The sequence below is a fragment of the Hyalella azteca genome, unplaced genomic scaffold (assembly GCF_000764305.2).
Source record: "Hyalella azteca isolate HAZT.00-mixed unplaced genomic scaffold, Hazt_2.0.2 contig15326, whole genome shotgun sequence".
Taxonomy (NCBI): Eukaryota; Metazoa; Arthropoda; class Malacostraca; order Amphipoda; family Hyalellidae; genus Hyalella; species Hyalella azteca.
The window spans coordinates 161660-184603 of record NW_025945182.1 but is presented as its reverse complement, the minus strand read 5'-3'; the positions used below and the strand labels follow the sequence as shown (position 1 = coordinate 184603).

Below are 22944 nucleotides of genomic sequence, written 5' to 3'. Positions count from 1 at the left end.
ATGGGCGTCCGCCACGATAAATTCGAGGACTTACAGCCTGTTTTTCTGGACGCTTTTTCGTCCGTTCAGGTGGAATTTGTCAGGTTCGGTCAGGCTCTGAAATTGGACACGATCGTCAAGGGCGATGCGCCAACCTCCCTTGCAACTACTGGCCTCTTCAAGCGCACCGTGAGTCACTGCACATTATCTTCACTGTACGATGTCACTGCACATTATCTTCACTGTACGATGTCACTGCCCCACTATCTTAAGTTACGCCGTGAGTCACTGAGCATTATCTTCACTGTACGATGTCACTGCCTCACTATCTTAAGTTACGCCGTGAGTCACTGCAAAGAGTCACTGCACATCATCTTCACTGTACGATGTCACTGCACATCATCTTCACTGTACGATGTCACTGCACATTATCTTCACTGTACGATGTCACTGCCCCACTATCTTAAGTTACGTCGTGAGTCATGGCACATTATCTTCACTGTACGATGTCATTGTCACTGCACATTATCTTCACTGTACGATGTCACTGCCCCACTATCTTAAGTTACGCCATGAGTCACTGCACATTATCTTCACTGTACGATGTCACTGCCCCACTATCTTAAGTTACGCAGTGAGTCACTGCACATTATCTTCACTGTACGATGTCACTGCCCCACTATCTCAAGTTACGCCATGAGTCACTGCGCATTACCTTCACTGTACGATGTCACTGCCCCACTGTCTTACGTTACACAATGAATCACTGTACATTATTTTCAATGCAATGGTGCAATGTCACTGCTCCACTGGCTTTAGATAAACTGTGAATCACTTCACATTATTTTCATGGTGCCATGTCACTGCCCCGCTATCTTGAGTAACGTCGTGAGTCACTGCGCATTATCTTCGCTGTACGTCACTGCCCCACTATCTTAAGTTACGTCGTGAGTCACTGCGCATTATCTTCGCTGTACGTCACTGCCCCACTATCTTAAGTTACGTCGTGAGTCACTGCGCATCAACTTCACTGCACGATGTCACTGCCCCACGGTCTTTAGATAAACTGCGAATCACGTCGTGAGTCACTGCGCATCAACTTCACTGCACGATGTCACTGCCCCACGGTCTTTAGATAAACTGCGAATCACTGTAAATTATTTTCATGGCACGATGTCACTGTCCACTATCTTATGTTACGATGTGATTCACTGCACATTATTATCACGGGACAATGTCACTGCTTCACTATTTTAACTTACGACATAGTCAGTGCACATTGAACATCAGTAGTTATCATGTTTCATATCATTTACTGATAGCCGTTCAATACAGTGTAACACAATGAAATTGTGTTGAACGTGTACGATGTTGTATATTGAACTGTGTTACACTTTGTTTATCGTATTCGTTGTGTGTCTACGTAACTCTTCCAAGTCGTTCTCTTTTGCTCCGAACTTTTAAAATTAATTTCTTGTGTAAATAGAATGCCTTTACGAGAATACTTTGTAAGACTTAAGCTTTGTATCGTGTAGTTCCTCAGTTTCTTGCATAGTTTTCGCGCGCGCATTTTCCTTGAAACAAAATAAAAAAATAAAAATTGTTATCTTTTCTTGTTCCCGAGTAAATTCCTTCCCCTTTCTCGTATCATCTTTGATTTCTTCCTGGTCAGCTGTTCGTCCTCGAGCTTTCTAATTATTTTGCGTTTTCATTTTTATCTTCCCTTGAAATTTTTCTGAACTCCTCAAGATTGAAGTTTGCCGAGCTTGGGATTTTCAATGCATTTTTATTTGCCCCGATGTCCAACATTTTCTCGGAGCCTTGAATTGTGTAGCGCGCGCTGCAGTGAGAGAACGTGTGCTGAAAAATTCAACCAGAACGAGGAAATTTTCTTTTTTTTTAACTTCCAACTCAAAACTAACTGTAAATGCCGTTTTCCGTGAAGCTTTCGCGTAAGCCATAGAATCTCCGTGAAATAATATGTAAATCGTAGACGTTTCCATGAGAATTTAGCAATATACCGCCAATAACTTTATTGAATAAATTAATAATTTTGATTTTAAAAAATTATCCTCTTTTATTTTAAACGCCTAAGTTCATTGTCGCCGTCGGCAGCGATTTTTTTTTAAACAAAAAAAAACATAAGTATAGGCTCGACAGAAAGAAAAGTGATGTGAAACTTAAGCTATAAGGCGTTAAATTCCCATATTCACTAAATAATTATATGCGTCATGAATATTTAATGTTTATTATGATATGGTTCAAATGCTTGTGCATAAAACAGCCTTTGACTTTGCAGTATGTACAATTCTCCAACCTAAATATATCACCCATAATGTTTCTACATCCATGTCGTTCAATTGCGAAGCAGACTCAGTGTCAGTGTTCACTGTTTCGAACTTAACAACGTCACTGCCACCAAGATGCTTACTACAAACAGTCTTGCGAGGACCAGCTTATTGAATTTAAGGAAGCTTTTCGTGCTCTTCCAGAAAACAATTTCGAGCCTGTTTCGCTGGCTTCCTTAATCCCTCTTACCAGACAAAACATTTCACGCGAGGTCGAAGCCCCGAGGCGTCCGGCCTCTGCAACAGGAATTAAAGGCGTTCGCGTGCACTCTGTTTCAGGAATTCGCTGTCCATACTGCCTGCTGGTCCAGATTCTTTTTTATAAATTTTATTTATTTTTAGCGCATTTTCTCATTTATGGAAAAAATGCACTATTGTGCTCGCCATGTCCGTCCGTCCGTCTATCTGTCCGTCTGTCCGTGACCTCAAGTTTTCGTCGACGAGAAAATGCGCTCTCTGTCACTTACTGCAGTGAGTACTGAGTTATATTTTTTATTTTGTTTGTTTTAATTCAATTCCTTTGTTATGCATTTTGAACGTACAAAACTATGCAATCATATGAGTAGAAACACCCAGAAAACGAATGGATCAGATAGTCTGAATAGTGACATACAGTACTTCCCTACCCTCGGCACGAGAAGAGATTAGACGTATAGCAAAGATACATCTTTTTGCAGGCCTATACTAGATCAGGAGGAGCCAAATATTTGCAAAAAGTGCATTAATTGCTTTTAAGACAGTCTCACATATTCCTCTGAGTGTAGAGTTCTTATTCAATACCTTATCAGTGTCTATCCGCATGACTGAGTCCTAATAATATAGGCTGAACTAGAGTCGATAAGAAATAATTTGGATATATATGTGTAACCGTTAATGGTGAAAATAATATTGCATTACATAGTTGAATTCCTGCATTAAGCATACTTAACGCAGGCCGCAGCTGGCGGGGAAATTACAAATAATGCAACATCGGAAAATTCCTAAGCTCAAAGATCTACTGCATTTTCGAAATGTGGAAAAAATACTCGAAAAATTGTCTATCAATCTGAACAGATTTACAATGTTATAATTTATAGTAGTATTTTGGGAAGTATCCTCGATTTTTGTGTATTTCATTATTAAGTATTGCATAGCGCATTCTATGCTGCCTTCGTAGTTTGTGGCATTATCATATCAGGGTTTTGCCAAGAGCATTTGATCTTTGCCGAGTCTTTGTGTAATAGATTTTTTAGTTCATTGTACCACTGAACCGTAACAAATTCTATTCCTTGAGTAGAAATATATTTCAGAAGTTATGAGTTCAAACATTTCCATGTTTGAGACTGCCATTCCACTAGCCCTTTATTGAATTTGTCGAAAAAAAATCTACTTTCATGTCCAGTGAAAAACTTGATGATTTGAAATAACTTGCCTTTTCTGAAATTTGAATGAAGCAGTCAGAGACCATACGAGCAGTTGCGCTTCTTGAATTATGTTCTTTTACTTGTTGAATACTTTTTTTTAGTCCATGAGCTTCTTCTCCAGTAATTTGATGTACCAATGTAAAGTGAAATAATATATTTGCTTCCATGCATGATTTCGTTTAAGAATTCCGCCTTTGAAGCGCCCCTTCAAGTCTGTCATGTTTTGTTCTGGCAAAAAACGGCTCTGAAACATCGACTCGTTCTGCAGTTTTTATTGTAATTTTGCAATCCTGTCATTCCCTTAAGCAAAAATTTACCAGGAGTATCAAGACTGTTTTTAGATGGTTCCTTTTTTCATGTGCTTTGGCATTCACTAGTAATTTTCCTCACTTTTGCCAGTAAAATATAATTCTACTTCACTTGCCACACAATCCAGGCTCCTAGAAATAAATTTATATTAGTTATCAATAATGAAAAATTTCAAACCAGCTGGAATTTGGATGTGATAATTTGTTTTCCTAAGGCAGGAACTGTTCTCCAGCATACTGTTATTTTCAAACAGCAGGAACTTTTCACAAACCTCCTGTTAATTTCTAGCAGCAGATTCTCCTAACACGTTGACTACGATTGCTTCATCTTGTACTATTATTTCATTTTTAGTACCGTTTTTAAACAGTTTTGCCAGACGGTCACTTTTTCTGGACGAATTCCGTGATTTAGTTTTTCTCAATTGCGTTGGCCGGCTAAAATTTATGATAGCGTTACTTCCTGATTACATTTTAAATACTGCAAAAAGAAAATAAATGGAATTTTTATAGAAGAAGCTACAAATAAACTAGTATATATTGAGTTATCGGCCTGTTTTTTGGCCTTTTTGTTCTCGGATTTGGCCGATTTTAGGTAACCTTAATTATGTATCACTACGTCCTGGAGAAATACATTTTGTGGTAGGCATATGTACCACTTCGTAGTCAAAGGGCTAAACAAGTTCTTACGTTTACGCCTTCTTGCGAATCCTAACTCGCAGACTCACTCACTCCAGTTCTGTGCCTGCCTCTCACGCTCACCATTGCAGTCTTCAACTTCCGTCCGGGCCTTTACTTTCAAAAAAAGTTAAGAGATCGTAAGTTCATCAGCCAATCATTGACGGTCTTTCAAGCATAAGCCACCAATCGTAGATAAGAAAATAGAGTGTAAGTACTTACGTTCACTTAGCGAATTTTGAAAGTATGGCCCCTGTGATCTCTGAGTTTCTCTTCCGCCTTTCCATTTCAGCTCACTGATGGTTCTTGTGGTCCCTCCTCTTCCGCTTGCTCATCCCCTACCATCAACTCTTCTTCTCTTCACGCCCGGGTACGTTAATTCTTGCTTCCTTGTTCTTGCTTCTCTTTCGTATAACAATAGCTGGAGTTCTAATTAATGCGTGTTTATTAAAGTTTTGCCTTTTAGTTCTCATCTAAATTTATGTAGCGTGTGCATGAGTTCGGACCGCTGAGTTCGTTTGGTGCCGCGTCATGCGACTGTCCCAGGATTTCATCTTTGTTCATATAGATCATTAATTAGCTTCTAAAGGAGAGCACCACAAACAATTATTGAAAAGACTTAAATTCTAATTTAAATATTTTTTGGTCGAAAATGCTGATTTTATTAACGAAACGGGACTTTGCTTCAGGAGTTCGGTCATATTTTCAAAATTAAATACTTACTCTACATTCTCTTAGATTTTCAAATACTTTCCAAAAATTACATCGGTAACGCTTACTTCGATTGCTGTCGCTTTAAATTTAAAAAGTTTAAATTTAGAGTTTAAATTTTAAAATTTAAAATTTTAACTATAGCCAAGTGATGGTTTTTTGAAAGATTTTTCAACGTTTCAATCGTTTTTAATCGTTTTACTGTCAGTAGCGAAGGCTTCTCGCATTGTAGCCACGGCAGTAGCACGAAAGTCTCGTCTCCTCAGTCCATCTTTCTCGAGATGAAACGCCTAAGTTCTGGGGGAATTTTCCTCCTCATCTCGTTTTCAGGGCAGAATTTTCTACGTCAAATTGAGTTATTCAAGTTAGGCTTTCGTTTTAGTCGGAACTCCGCGGAGAAAGGAAGGGTGTGAAATATGGTGCAATGGTGCGTAGAGTTTTGAGCTAAAAATGCAGATGATAGTGGAAGCAATTAGTGGCGGCGTAACTTCGCTACCGCTGGACAAGGAGGCCACTAACTGCATTATTTAAATGGCTTTCCCAAACTCGGCGGCAAGTGACAGAAATCCCTGGCTCGGCTTCTGCTGCTGGTGCTGCTGCTGGTGCTGCTGCTGGTGCTGCTGCTTGTGCTGCTGCTTGTGCCGCTGCTTTCATCGGTGATGAAAGAGTTTTGTTGAAGCTGTTCTTATTGCTGCTCATGTGATTGCTGATACTGCTGCTTCTGCTGCTGCTGCTGCTGCTGTTGTTGTTCTGCAATCTTCAGTTCTACTGGTGATGACAATCTTGACGTTGAAGCTGTCATTTTGAAGCGTCTTGGGCTTATTTCCAGGCTAACCTTATTTAGGTTAAGATAGACGCTTTTTCCAATTTCTTCCGTCTGAGTTCTGAACCTTGTATAAATAACAGATCGTTGCAGGTTGGTTATAAAAGTAAATGTTAATAAGAACATTCGAACCTTCCAATAATTTCAGCTATCGAACAACAGCAATTTGTTTAGAATGCAGACTCCTCTTGAAGACTTACTGTAATAAGAGGTTCTGATGCAATGAACAAAAATTCTATAAGTTTGAATGAAGTTAACTATTGTTGTGTTCAAGGTGATTACGCTCTCCTTGAGATATAAATATAATTTGTACATTCAATTCTAATTCGAAATATTATATTTGATTAATTCGAAATCTTGAACCTAGACGCTACAATTGTTCCTGATGTCGTAGTCCTGCTAGTAATGATTGTGTTGATTTTACAACTACTGTTGACACTTGTATTACACAGTATATTATTTGTCCCGTCTGATGCTGGCGCTCTTCCTGTTGTTGCTGTTTAGCTTTTGTCTTTTTGGTATTTATTCTTAAATCTAAATATTATATTCATATTACTGTCCACACCTCCGCTGCATTTCAACTGCTGCTGTTTCCTCGACCCCGCAAATTTATTCAAAATTATCATTTTTTACTGATAATTTACTCCATTTACTGATAATTTACTCCAATTCCATTTATAATTTTATTATTTAACTTGTGCAATCTTACTGAAGTCTTTTTGCACCCCGCGCACCTCCGGTGCATTTCAACTGCCGCTGTTTCCTCAACCCAGTACATCTATTGAAAATGATAACTTTTTGCTAATATATAAGTTTATAATTTTAATATTATACTAATGTTATCTTACTGATAACACTAGTATCTTTAATATTATACCAATGTTATCTTACTGATAACATTAATATCTGTAATATTATACTAATGTAATCTTACTGAAGTATTGCACCCCGCAGCCCTGGGAGCCTGAGTGCTACTACCCCGACTTCCCCAGCGAGGTTGCGTGTGGGGACTCGTGGGGCGACACGCGTCTCATGGTCGCGCCGTTAGACGGGGGGATATTTCTGCTGGAGGGTATGTGTGTAGGCAAGACTATACGGAGTTAGTTTAGTTGAATAAATATATTTATTCAAATATTAGTAGATATTTTACTGTTATATGATATTATATTATATTATATTATATTATATTATATTATATTATATTATATTATATTATATTATATATTCATATTACTGTCCACACCTCCGCTGCATTTCAACTGCTGCTGTTTCCTCGACCCCGCAAATTTATTCAAAATTATCATTTTTTACTGATATTTAAGTTTATATTTTTATTATTTAAATTGTGTAATATTACTGAAGTCTTTTTGCACCCCGCGCACCTCCGGTGCATTTCATCTGCCGCTGTTTCCTCAACCCCATTCATCTATTCAAAATAATAATTTTTTTAATGATATTCAAGTTAACAATTCTAATATTATACTAATGTTATCTTACTGATAACATTAGTATCTTTAATATTATACTAATGTTATCTTACTGATAACATTAGTATCTTTAATATTATACTAATGTAATCTTACTGAAGTATTGCACCCCGCAGCCATGGGAGCCTGAGTGCTACTACCCCGACTTCCCCAGCGAGGTTTAATGTTATACTAATGTTATCTTACTGATAACATTAGTATATGTAATATTATACTAATGTTATCTTAATGATAACATTAGTATCTTTAATATCATACTAATGTTGTATTACTGAAGTCTCTTTTGCACCCCGCAGCCCTGGGAGCCTGAGTGCTACTACCCCGACTTCCCCAGTGAGGTTGCGTGTGGGGACTCGTGGGGAGACACTCGTCTCATGGTCGCCCCGTTAGACGGGGGGATATTTCTACTGGAGGGTATGTGTGTAGGCGAGACTATACTAAATTAACTACTTTGAATAAATCTATTTATTCAAATATTAGTAAATATTATACTGTTACATGATATTGTATTGTATTATATTATATTATATTATATTATATTATATTATTAGATTAAATATTATTATTTAAAAGTATTGAATGAGTATTGAAGCATCCCCGTCTCTTGCGACTTCGGGAACATTCGTTCGTCGTGAAAATAATACTGTATTCTAAATCGTATTTTTTATTTTATTTAACGCAGCGGCCGAGAGAAATATCATATCAAATCATAATACTTGAATTTAATCCACAAAAAGCAAGGGGTCCGCATATCGATGGCATATACGATAACTGTAACTACACTGACCGCAGATAAGTTCGCAATTATTATAATAATAATATTGCACCATAAACTATTGATTTCTTATATTATTCACCGTCATCATCTTTCCAGACGGTAATTTAACTTTTAATCACAGTTGGACAATTTTTATCAATAGTATTTTTAAACTTACGGCTGAAATCAGTGAAACAGCAAAGTGGTAAGATAGAATTTTTCATTATCTCAGCTATTATTTTCAAATGATGAATGTCGCAAATAGAAACAGTTGAAGGAGAGCTCGATAATCAATGACTTGTTAATAATTATAGTAAATTTTTTACATTTTATTAAATATTTTAGTAATTTTTTTACATTTTTACCTTGATTTAATTGTTAATAATTAACATGATGGACCAATTTATGGAACAGAAGGCGCCACAACATCATATACGCTGCGCCTCTGAAATAAATTTTTTTTCAGTGAACATTCATTTAATAGAATACTCGTCTACATTTTCACTTTGATTTAATTGTGAATAGTTAACATGATGGACCAATTTATGGAACAGAAGGTGCCACCCACCGCCCAGTGTTTGACAAGAGCGTGGTGGTGAAGCAGCTTAGCTGCGTCGAAGCACATGGCATCTTACTCATCCGAGTCGACAAAGGTATATTATTCCTCTGTCTTCCATTCTATAATATTGTAATATTCTAATATTAATATGTAATATTCATTCTATAATGTTGTAATATTCTAATATTAATAATATTCATTCTATATTATTGTAATAATATTTCCATTGTCTTCCATTCTTTCAAAGGTATACTATTCCATTGTCTTATTTCTTATATTATATTTCTTATTCCTTTGTCATTCATAGAGAATTTCCAGATTTAAAAGGGATAAAATTATTTAAAGATTCTTTAGGATTCCGTCGATTCAAAAAATGTAGTGCTTCGTGGATTTTAAAAATTTATTTTTTCGTAAATTTTGCTTCTGGGTTCAAGGAATGGCGGCTTGTAAAATCGAGCAAACTGTCCTCAACATATGAAAAATTTTATGCAAGATATCGCAATTTAAATGCACGAAAAGTTTTGTCCTGTGTAGTGTTATTTGAGCGAAATTTGATGTAGAATTCTCGTTTAGTCTCGAACCAACAATAAGTCGTGAGATGGTTGCAAAATGGATGAATTGCCAAATATTCCATCCAAAATGTCTAAAAGTATAATTAATATGAAAACTAAATGATTGATAAGACGCTCCTATCAATATCGTCTTACAAATCGTCAGCAAATTTTCTTTGCCGGATTTTTAATTTTTTAGATCTTTCTTTTGGCGATTGTTCTCATAGTCAGTCTCGATTTCAGTTCCGATGGGAAGTTGCGAAATGCAACTTCCCATAATACATTTTTTAGTTACTTCAATTGTTTTAACTCGCCTGTTGATTACTACGTATACAGTATATCAAAGTGTACTTCCCGGTTTGAGCTACGCATGCTTGAACTCTTCACCTATTTACAATTTTTATCATTTTTGTTCAGTCGAGAAAGGGGATGAAAGTTAACTTCATTTGAAGTGAACTATTTTACAGCATCATTTCTTTTCAGATTTTTATTCAGCAGTGAAAACTTCTCATTTAAAAGTGACTGTCAGTAACAGTTTATTCCATACGATCTGTTTGTCTTAATGTCTAACAACCATTCAATTAATACTAATGAGTAACCGTTAACTTAGCAGAGTACTTATCTCTTCTGATTTTAGAAACGTTTCCCTTCAGGCGCTGAAGTCCAATCAATCTAAGCGCACGTTAAAGCATCTTCATTTATTAACCCTTCTCTTTTCCTTTCCTCCGAGCCTCCTGAATTCATTACCTCTATTCTTGGCGCCAGATTCTACTTCGAGTTATTTTGTGTCGACAGGTCGAGACAGCAAAATCCACGTCTTCAGATTAACGGACTTCGAAGGAGATCCTACGAGCCCGAATTTCGAGGAGCGAATTCGATCCAAAGCTGATCTCAAGGATCACAAGCTAGAGAGAACAAAAGGATGTCACCTCTACTCTCTATCCAGACCTGGGGGATCTCACCTGCGAATGGTGAGAACTTCATATTAAGATTATTTTCATTTTTTTTTGTCATTTTAGTTCTACTTTATTTCCACTCATTTTTCAAGCTCACTATTTAAAGGTGATTTTTTTACACAATGAGTGTGTTTCTAATTCAAACAATTACACTTAATAACTTATTTCTTATGTCTCATTTTTTCATTAATCTCATTATTAATTTCTCATTAATCTTATCAAGATGATCTCTTTCGTCATTAGTTGTGAAAGAAAAAATTATTATCTGATCATGCATCCAGTATTCATCCACAAATCATCACATTCTACTCATTCTTTAACGCCTGTATCGCATTTTATACTCATTCTTTAACGCCTGTATCGCATTTTATACTCATTCTTTAACGCCTGTATCGCATTTTATTCCCTCCACACTCGACTTATGCCTATTCTGCTTACCATCCTTTTGCTTACCCATCTGAAGCCTCGGTACACGAAGATATGTAGGCATTGGACACTCGGAAATATTGGCAACAGTTCGTCTTTTTCGGATCCTTGTTGTCATTTTTTGGGACGCGCATTTCCTGGGCACAATCAAATCTCTGGTCTCTCTTTGCCTTCAGTTAATTTTGTTGACCGAAGTCTGCCGTCGGTATGTTCTGTTTGCCAAGCTAGATCGACAGCCTCGCTGTCAACGTCTTCCCAGATTCCGAAACTTGCTAGCTCCTCGTCCAAGATTGATCGGTTCAAGAATGTATTGGAATATTATTTTACATATGTATTCACCTGCCTATTAGATTGCATTTTCTTATTCAATTTCTTTTTTTATTGATAATGACGAGTTATACATGTGATTTTTCTGTCGTTATTCCATTTTTATTGATAATGACGAGTTATACATGTGATTATTCTGTCATTATTATTTTTATTGATAATGACGAGTTATACATGTGATTATTCTGTCGTTATTCCATTTTTATTGATAATGACGAGTTATACATGTAATTATTCTGTCGTTATTCCATTTTTATTGATAATGACGAGTTATACATGTGATTATTCTGTCATTATTATTTTTATTGATAATGACGAGTTATACATGTGATTATTCTGTCGTTATTGCATTTTTATCGATAATGATGAGTTATACATGTAATTATTGTGTCGTTATTCAATGATGTTAATAACGCAGGTCGTGTGCGTTGGTCGCAAGCTCGTAGTGCTGCAGTGGCGTCACTCTGCCGCCTGGACGGCGTGGTGCCCAGGCTCCGACACCGACACGGTGGAGGGCTTCCAGTACCTCAGGGTCAGTGGCAACTTATTCCAACCCGCGGCGATCCCATTATATGAATTTTTAAGAAAAATTCAAAATAATTTTATGAAAAATTCAAAAGAATTTTTTAAGAAAAATTCAAAAGAATTTTTTAAGATAAATTCAAAAGAATTTTTAAGAAAAATTCAAAAAAACATTTTAAGTAAAATTCAAAAAAAAATTAAGAAAAAATCAAAAGAATTTTTAAGAAAAATTCAAAAGAATTTTTAAGAAAAATTCAAAAGAATTTTTAAGAAAAATTCAAAAGAATTTTTAAGAAAAATTCAAAAGAATTCCTAAGAAAAAATCAGAAGAATTTTTAAGAAAAATTAAAAAAAAATTTAAGAAAAATTCAAAAGGATTTTTAAGAAAAATTCAAAAGAATTCTTAAGAAAAATTCAAAAGAATTTTTAAGAAAAATTAAAAAAAAAATAAGAAAAATTCAAAAGGATTTTTAAGAAAAATTCAAAAGTGCAGAAAAATTTTGCAGAAAGCGCATTCAGCGCAGAAAATTTTTTCATTTTTATTCTTCCAGGAAGCCTATAATAATAAAATTGAATAACTATTATTATGAGCTATTGATTATCACTATTATTATTTTTTAATAATGAATAAATAAAAATAGATAATATTACTATTTAATATTAATATTGAATATGTTAATATTCAAGCATTGGTCATTTTGTATTCAATCTTACTCGTTTCTTGTTGAACTTCACGCCTGAATGAGAAGAGTATATGGAATTGTCGCTATATATAGCATTAAGGGTTTATATTAATATTATTAATATTATATTACTGGCTGAGACTCATAGTTTCTTAACCATGAACTTTGAGCCAAAAATTAGCCTCGGTGCTTACTTGCTTTCATAGTCAAATCTTTCCTAGCTTTTACTTTAATTAAGTATTGTCTGTTTTCCAATAATGATAGAGTGAGGAATGAGATAAGTTGGACTGCTCACTAATGTTATTATCCAGATTTATGCATGTAGGCAATAAGTCAATTACTTTTCTCGGCCATTTATGTGAAGAAATGCTACAAATAGTGAAGGCATTAGAAGGAGGAGATTGTAGAGATTTTTCACTATTCTCAGCGCTTCTAGAGTATTGACAATCATTATCGGTTGTTCTCCAAAAAATCGTACAAAATGAATTCCATTAATGAAGCGCCAAACAAGAAAACGTGTGAGAAGAAGAACGAGAAAACGATTGAGAAGAAGAACAAGAAAACGAGTGTGACTGGTGAATTTTATTATTCACTTACTGCAGGGCGAATGAATTCCAAAAAGTTCTCTTGCAGTACATACAATAATTATTTATAATAATACAACAAAATTCCATATGGCCTCTCAAAATTATTAAATGTCATTATTGCATGAGCGTCATTCATATACAACAAATATTTGGCAATTCCAATCAAAGCCGTGTCAAAAAATGGAAGTAATTCAAGCGAATTATTCCAGGAAATTTCTTTGAACGACGTGCCATCCCTAGTGACGCTAGTGGACTCTGCGCCAGCGCCTTCTGCGGGAGGCTCCGGTGACAACCACATCTGTGTCGGTAGGTTCTTGATGTTGTTGATATTTATGTTGTTATTGTTTTTGTCGATGTAGTTGTTGATTTCGTTATTGATGTTGTTGTCGATATTGTTGCTGTTGTTGCTGTTTTTGTTGTTGTTGTTGTCGATATTGTTGCTGTTGTTGCTGTTTTTGCTGTTTTTGTTGTTGTTGTTGTTTTTGTCGATGTTGTTGTTGATGTTGTTGTTGTTGATATTGTTGCTGTTGTTGTTGTTGCTGTTGTTGTTGATGATGTTGTTGTTGTTGTTTTTATCGAGGTCGTTGTTGTTGTTGTTGTTGATGTTGTTGTTGTCGTCGATGTTGTTGTTGCTGCTGTTGTTTTTGTCGGTAGGTTGTTGATGTTGTTGATACGGAAAAAAATTATTGAGAGTTAATTCTTTGTAATTATAACAGCTATCATTGTTAGCACGTATGTATATCTTATTTCTTTCTGTTTGTTTAAAGCTTATTATCATTTACAATCACTTATGTATATCTTATTTCTTTCTATTTCTTTAAAGCTTATTATAATTTACAATCACTTATGTATACATATCTTATTTGTTTCTATTTCTTTACAGCTTTTTATCATTTACAATATTTTTTATCTTACTTTAATCAAAATGGCTACTTTTTTTCTTCTCTCACTTCCAGCAGATGTTCGAGGCAAATAGCCCTTTGTGTGTACATATTATTTAAGTATTTTTTAGCCGAAATCTATTACAATTTATTTTTAGATGCAACAAATCGATCCGTTTTATCAAATTAATTCTGAAACAACTTGCTGACATAAGTGTTTCGGCATTATTCGTTTTAAATATATCGACCACAATCATTAATTTTATTGAAATCGAATATTGTCCATTGCCTGATGCCGAGAACCTCTGCCTCTTCTTTTCGAAGAAATCGCACTCATTTTCTCGTCGCTGTTGATAGCATCTGGATTTTACCAATCGTTTTTACACTTCAACTTTTTTCAGGGATTACCGTTTGATGTATTTTTTTAAATACCTCACGCATCACACTATATAACTAAATTTTTAATACACTAAATTTTATTTATCATGTCAGCTCTAAAATTCATGCTCTTTTTGACACCATAGTACGTAGTATGTACATTAATGTTATATTAATTGTTTGAACACTAATGTTATAAGAATTCATATTGTACGATCGATATTGTTCATGTTATTATCTATGGTATTTTTCGTTTTTAACATAAATTTTCTACTTTAGCTATCGTACGCTGTCTTTTTAAACATTCCCGTGTAGGCTACAAGCATCAGTGGGACCTAGTGAGCGAGAAGACCGGCGAAGTAACCAAGCTTCATCATGTCGACTCGAACAAAGTCAACCTTGTTGCTTACAACGCTTCTATGCTACAATAGTGAGTATAGAAGCTACAACGCTTCTATGCTACAATAGTGAGTATAGAAGCTACAACGCTTCTATGCTACAACGCTATAATTCTTGCATCTTTTCTTAATGGTTATGAACAACATCATGTCATCATCACTGATTGTGGGTTGGGCTAAGATCCTTCAGTGATTTGTAATTTTTCATTTCTTTTCGGCTTTGCTCACATTTTTTATACCTGTCGATTAAACCATGTAATGAGTAGGCATGCTCATTTTTGGGGGGCGATTACTGAAGAACTGGCAGAATCATATTATCATAATTTTATTTTGCAATAAATTCACTTATTTTTTGAAAATAAAAGCCTTGAAACGTTATTCAAAGCGATTATTTAAATGTATTTTTTAGCCCGATTAATTTTCAGCAGAATTTTTCAGATATCAAAACTCCGCTCGTATTTTTAAACATGAGTCCTACTTAACATTAAACAAATTTAATTTCATTTCTGCCAACAGTGTAATAGGTTTGATTGCTGGCTAAATGATTGCTTTCATATTGACTAAAATATAACTTTGTTGTTGCCACAGACACGTGTCATTTCCAGAAGCTCACCGAGGACTGTTCCACTGACTTCGACTTCCAATGGAATTCTGTTCCCGAGGCCATAGGTGGGCGACAAAATCTCAAATTTATTTTACTTACAAAACCTGATCTAATTAATAATAATTATTTATGCATATTTTTATTTCATTTTCTCCTACTTTTGTTTATATACTTATAATAATTTCGATAATTTCGTTACATTTTCGACTCCACGAAATTTCGTTATATACTTAAAACGATATTATCGCAGAGTCTAATCTATGTCATATGATTTAGAATGCACACTCAACAGGCGTGTTGTCATGATATTGACCTATACTGCGACCTATGATATCGACCTATACTGATATCGACCTATACTCGACAGTGTGCGTTGGAACTTCAATCACTTTTGGTGAATGCATTTTCATAGCTTTTGGGGGTGAATTTTTAGTATTCGTTTCTATTGGGAATCGCCGAACACTTTTATTTATAAGGCTACTTAGGATGCTTACACAGTTTCAGTACCAAATATTTCAACATATATTAGCGATTTGGGGTAAACTCTCACAATTGTTGAATCAATATAATTCCGAGAATATCTCAAAACAATACTATATTGTTAGCAATTGTTAGTACCAATTTTTTTTCTATTCTTACGATTTTCTGTAAGTACTATAGTATCATAATCGTATTTTAAAGATTACAAATACAACATTTCGTAATGACAGGAACGACCAACGCAAAGTGAGTTTGAGTTTCTAATTTCGAAAGCATCAGGCATAATTACCGGAATTTCCTATATCGAGTTTGCTATAAAATTCTTGTTACTCAAGTCACTGTTATCTCACTTTATCTCAATATTTTATCTCACTTTTATCTCAATATCTTTTAAATTAATTTTTTTTGCATAAGAGTTTACTATTTCCGAATTTCACTTCATAATCTTCCTGCTGGTTTGATTTAATCAATTGCACTGTTGACTAAAAAAAAAAGATTTTAATCCTAAAAATTTTATTTGACCTTATATTCACTTCCCCACTAATTCTTGAAGCTTTTGCAACCGACGTGCAAGTGAATTTTTTTCTTAGGCGAGTTTCTCATTTGACTGAAATGTTTTTTTTACGTATTACAGTGTGCGCGTTTCCCTACATTCTGGCATTCACACACGACAGTATCGAAATCCGTTTGGTCATAAACGGGAACTTGGTACAGACGATGGTCATGCCTAACCTCTCCTTCATCACCAACAAGGTAAGTGTTGCTCAAAGTACTAATTAATTATTTTTATCTTCGATTTAATGGCCTTCTGACCAGAAACTTTAGGATGTTTATAGAAACTTTTATTATGATTATCTGTTATAATTATAATATAATTTAATGTAATAACGCAGATTTTCTGGTCACTGGTAATCTTAGCTAATTTTTGCTATGCAAAATTAATCAAGTTAAATCAGGCTTGGGTTCATTTTTGTGATAGTTCACGTAAGTCGTTCCTTCCAAAAGATAGTGTTTATCTAATACACTAACGTTATTAAAACCTAACATCGAACATCAACAGCCTCAACTTCAAATTTGTTTTCAATATAGAACAATTTTTTTCCCTTCATTCTGTTTAGAGATTTTAGTTCATTCAACTAACTGACTCTACAAACAGATATCCATGTCTTATTGTATTATAAAACAAATCTTTCGTCCTGCAACTGACCTGCCTAGCCCTATGCTTAGATCGGCCAGTTATTTTATTTCTGAGAAGCCATGCAGTTTCGACCGATCTTCTCTGTATAATTGACCAGCTTACAAAAATTTTGATTGCTTTGCAGTCGATGCAGAACATTGCTACGATCTTGTTTAACTTTGACCAGCATTACATGATCCCATGCTTCTCGAACTTACTTTTATTTTGAAGCCTCGATTGTTTTATAAAAAAGGTTCACTTCAGTGGCTTGGTTTATGAACGAATAGCGGTTCTGGAGGGCCTCCCTCAATCAAGTTTACTTGGAAATATTAACAAAGAAACCTTACATCGGTGATTGGATCGCGATTAGGTGCAGATATATGTACATTTTTATTACTGGCTATAATTGCAGCCTGCGTACGTCCGTAAACAGCGTTCAATTTCCCATTGTGACTGACATTTTTCCTATCAGAAATTCATTTCTATGCTGTAATTAAGATTTTCTAACATAACTTCAAAGTAGCATTAAATCATGCCGATAATTCAAGGCTTAAGTGCTGTGCTTTAAAAACTCGATTCAATTAGTATTATTTCGTATTGATACAAGAAGTATCTTCATTAAAAATTGCCCCCTAATTCGTTGGTTCGGAAGATATAAATTTTTATTTTTTTGCTTAGACGATATTTATCAGGTCATTAACGTCTGGGGAATTTCGTAATGATCATCAAATGATGTGCCCACTTCGTCTCATCTTCCAGTATTATTCGATCTCCACATATTTAAGAGTGAATTTGATTTGTTCCAACTCTGCGTAGCCAAAAAACTAATTTTACTTTTAAGTGAAAACTAGCAAACATGCAGACGCTATGTTTCTTAGGGGGCAAAAATTATAAAATTTCGAATATGAAACCTCAGATTATTTCAATTGGTTTGGGAGAAACCTACATTTTATTTTTGATTATTGATATTTATTTTAGGATTCGGTAAACCTGCACCATATTTATAGTTCTAAAATATTTAGAAAGTGCAGTTAAATTTTTATAATATTTTTATATGAATTAATTTAATGAAAAACCAGAGCTGACATGACAATAGCAGTGCAATTCTCCGCTTTTATTCACGGCATTTAATGTTAATTTGTTAATTCAAATTCATAAATCATAATTTATGAATATGATTCACAGCTTTGTATTTTCTGGAAGAGAATTAGTTTTACCTCACTTTATATCACAGCATTAAATAACCCGACCTTTTCATTTGATCAGCGATTCAAATAATGTCATGCACAATTATAACCGTCGTTTTTCAACAACGAGAATCGGTTCAGTTATATTATTTTATGAGCAGCCTTTAGCTCATGTACGGTGCCCCAAATATTTCAATTCGTACAAGGAACGTTAATTTTATATTCGGGCGGTTCAGTTATATTATTTTATGAGCAGCCTTTAGCTCATGTACGGTGCCTCAAATACTTCAATTCGTACAACGAACGTTAATTTTATATTATGGCGGTTAAGTTATATTATTTTATGAGCAGCCTTTAGCTCATGTACGGTGCCTCAAATACTTCAATTCGTGCAACGAACGTTAATTTTATATTCGGACGGTTCAGTTATATTATTTTATGAGCAGCCTTTAGCTCCTGTACGGTGCCTCAAATACTTCAATTCGTACAACGAACGTTAATTTTATATTCGGGCGGTTCAGTTATATTATTTCATGAGCACCCTTTAGCTCATGTACGGTGACTCAAATACTTCAATTCGTGCAACGAAATTTAATTTTATATTTGGACGGTTCAGTTATATTATTTTATGAACACCCTTTAGCTCGTGTACGGTGCCTCAAATATTTCAATTCGTGCAACGAACCTTAATTATACGTTTTTTCACGCCTGACTTCAAACTCGATCAGATTGATGCGGATGACCCGGAGGTAATCTTTTAATTAAAACAAGTTAAAAAAAGCCTTATTTTCTTAGATTGACTCAAATACTTCAATTCGTACAACGAACGTCAATTTTATGTTTTTTTTTCCAGAGCGACATCTTTTTTGCCACGACGGCGCCTGAGTTCTTCAGTCTGCGGCAGGAGCGAGTGCGCGTCGACCGCTTGGAGAAAGAACCAAGCTTGTCGCCGCCTTCGTCCCCGCAGAACAGCAAGGAACTTGCCGGTACAAAATACATCTTTAATTATTATATTGTCTGTTTGAAACTAAAAAAATATAACTCAGTACTCACTGCAGTGGGTGACAGAGAGCGCATTTTCTCGTCGACGAAAACGTGAAGTCACGGACGGACAGACGGACATGGCTAGCACAATAGTGCATTTTTTCCATGAATGTGAAAATGCGCTAAAAATGTTCACAATTTATAGGATAGCATGCAATGTGTAAACTATTTTAACCAGTGATTATAGCTGGTATATAGCTTATAGATATACCAGACATGGCTTTCAAATTTATTATTCAGCACGAATATTTTTTTAAATCGAACCATGCCGTTGCAGAGCGAGAACCTGGTGCTGCGCGGCCGTACAGGATCTACCGCATCCCTTTCAGGAGCTTGACTGGAGCAACATGTGAACGCCGATGTCCCACTCCAACAACTCCCATGACCCCAGGACTGATTACTGAACGGGATTCATCCCGGGACAGCAAAGAAGCCCGACCCGACGGTCCCAAAGACCCGTCTAAAGGCACTAGCAGGGTCGGGATGCACCTCCGTGTTTCCGACCAACCTTTCGCTAGTCGTTCGTGTACAGCTTCACCAACCCATCAGCTGGCCGCCCCAGGTTTCCCATCAAGTGTGGGAAGCACAGCAACTACACCCACGGTCGAGAATGCCAGCCCCTGTGGGTTAGAGTCGCCCTCTGGAGGAAGCGCGCGAGCGTCACCCACGAGAAATCGTCCATTTGGAGGAGTTTTTGGGGGTAAAATTTCTCAAGGAGGTTCGCCGGGAAGAAGTAGGAATAGAACTAACTCATTGACAGTCGAAATGAGCGCATCTAATCATTTTAAACATTTAAAGAACCACTTGCAATACCACCAGCACAATAAGGTTAAACATCCACCTCTTCTACAGCACCCGACTCTTAAGTAACATTCCTCTTGTACCTGACGTGTTGATATTCATCATACCTTTCGCTGGGACTGACATCTTGGCAGCCATCATCTTTGCTTCCGTTATTTTTTATGGTATCTTGCAGATCTAAGCTGAGTGAATATCATCAAATCATTCTGAAAATGATTATTATCAATGTTTTATTCAATAGCTCATTTGTAGCAACGTTTCATCAACATATTTCTGAAGTTAAATAAAATACTGTGATTCCTGTAACCAAGTAAGTTATGAAGATTCAAAGAACAGTGCACAATCGTCAGTCTGTTAATATGCCACTTTCTAGACTTGGATTTATCTTTTTCGTTACAACATGTAAAATTTCGTTTACATGATAATTCAATATTATAAAAATTTTCAGAACATTTGACAGATTAAAAAATGTCCAGATATTATGTCATTTCTTGCCAGTGTGGACGTTTCGTAAGGATTAAATGATTTGTATTCTTTTGTCACGACACTAAATTCTCTGCGCAATTAAGATTTGTTTATAATAAAAGCTATTACGTATGCATCTAGAGAAAACAAATGCGATAACCCGTTAATTATCTACTTTTTCTATTGCTGGATACTTGTATTACTATTAAATACTTATGATTGTCAGAAAAACTATCAATACGAGCGTAAAGGCTACGAACAGAAATCGCTTGCAATTTGCCCAATAAAATTCGATATTTAACTAATATTTTTTAGCTATTAACTCGAACTGAAAAATTTCGAAGCTTTCAAGTTTAACTAAGTCCTGCTGGTCTCAAACCCTTCCCTTCCTCATCCAATTGACTTGAGAATCCTTCCTATCCAATTCAGAGTTGTTGTTACCTTTTAATTTGGCAGCATAAATTGTTATGCAATTAACTCCAGCCTAAACATGAACAGAACATAAACTGAATTGTATGTGTTCAGAATTTAAACAGGTTCAGGTTACCATAACATTTCTCCAGCTTGATAATTAATAAGTTCGCTAGTTGAATTAGATCAACCGTGGTCAACGCACGCCGCAACAATCAACAGGTATCGTGGGATCAAGACAAGTATGGCTGGTCGTTGAGAGTCGAAAAGTAACATGGTCTTTAGACCCAGGAATCACATGTTCGTAATATAATATAGATACTGTTAGTCTTTTATTATTTCCTATATATATGAATGAACTTCCAGGCTATTCGTTAGGTGTGTCATTCACTCTGTGTGTGTACTTTGATTGACGTCTCTGTGTAGTAAGTGTATACTGAGGATCTTCTCTTTGAGGTAGAACTGAATTATATTTTCTTAATGCGACGTCGTAAGGAGTCTTTTTCAAACCGATCGTAAAGTAGATACGCTTAGAAAACTCGTGTCGTTTCTTCCAATTCATGCCAAAAGAGACGAGAACTTTATCGCCAGTCTCTTTTCACGGTTTAAGCACCAATAAATCATATCCTTTAAGACATATAATTTTCCAATTAGTGAAAAACTAAATCCAAATAAAGACGTTGCTTAAAATTTTGTGAGATAGGATCAATCTATCTCTATGTGTTGGTATTACTGGATATGAAATCTTAACAGGTATGGCCTTCAGCATGCCTGAAGAAGATTTATTTAAAACAAGGACTGCTGGACAAGCAATCTTAATCCCCAGTACATGCTTTCTATATTTACTAATGATGTGGCAACAGCTACGTCGCATAACAAAACTCGTGCATTTCATTACCCAAATAATGACACAAATGTCTTCTCACTAAAAGCTGATTTGGTCGCATTTCCAAGAACCTAATGTAGTCGTATTTTTGATGTGGCCTCCATAATTTCTTTGTACTTTTAACCTAAGTCTTGATGGTACCAATGTTTACCTGTGGTAATGAGCGATTGAGCATACGTAAATCAATGTCACTATTCTAGAATGTATATCGGTGTTTTGTACCCTTCATACGAACTTGAAACTCCTGTATATTATAACGGGTTTGGGAATTCTCAAGCCAATGACATTGTAGGGCAATGGGTGTATTACTGTTCAGTCTTGTTATCCCAAAGAGAAATCAATATTATATGACGTTGAGAATTAAGACTAGTCTGAAAACCGTGTTATGTTTACGGTTTGCATTTATGCAGAGTTTATGACGAGTTAAATGACTTATGAGGAATTGTTATCTACGTTAAAGTTGTGCATCACGGCCAATGATATATATCCACTACAATATTCCTGAAATTATTTTATTTTTAATTTACTGCACACATTTATGAATCAAGGGCTATGTCTGTGTTATAATTTTTTCTCCAGAATCCACTCATTTATTTATTTATATTTTTCTTTGCTAATCAGTCTGCCGTGCAGTAAGCGTTTGTCGCCTATAGCTACATTCTAAGACAGACTAGTAAATCTTTTTCATATAATCTATATAAATCAGTTTATTTGAATAGATTTTTATAAAGTTGATAATACTTCCACATTTGTCCGGAATGTGACGTCAATTAAGTTCTTCCATCCATCGAAACATTCACAGCTCGTTATTAAGTTTTCTAACTTCGCAAAAAAAGCTCGATATGGAATCACCAGATTTTTTGTATCTTTATTGCATTAACCTCTTACCGATAATTTTGATACTTTCCTGAGTAGTATTTTATATATTGGGCAGTTTCAGTAGTGGGAAACTAGTAGGAATTTTTTGTAGGAAAATTTTAATTTAATTTTAATTATTTATGCTGTCACAATTCGGTTAATTTTCTACCAACTTATGGAGCATTTTTTATCTCAATCCGACAATGCCTAGTTTTAAAACATGAAAAATTAAAAAAAAACATGAAAATTTAAAATGAATACTCAGGGCATAA

At 35.2% G+C, this 22944-nt stretch overlaps 1 pseudogene; it reads left to right on the top strand.

Moving 5' to 3' along the window:
* LOC108679923 lies at positions 1-21255 on the top strand (annotated as a pseudogene).
* Positions 21256-22944: the final 1689 nt, after the last annotated feature.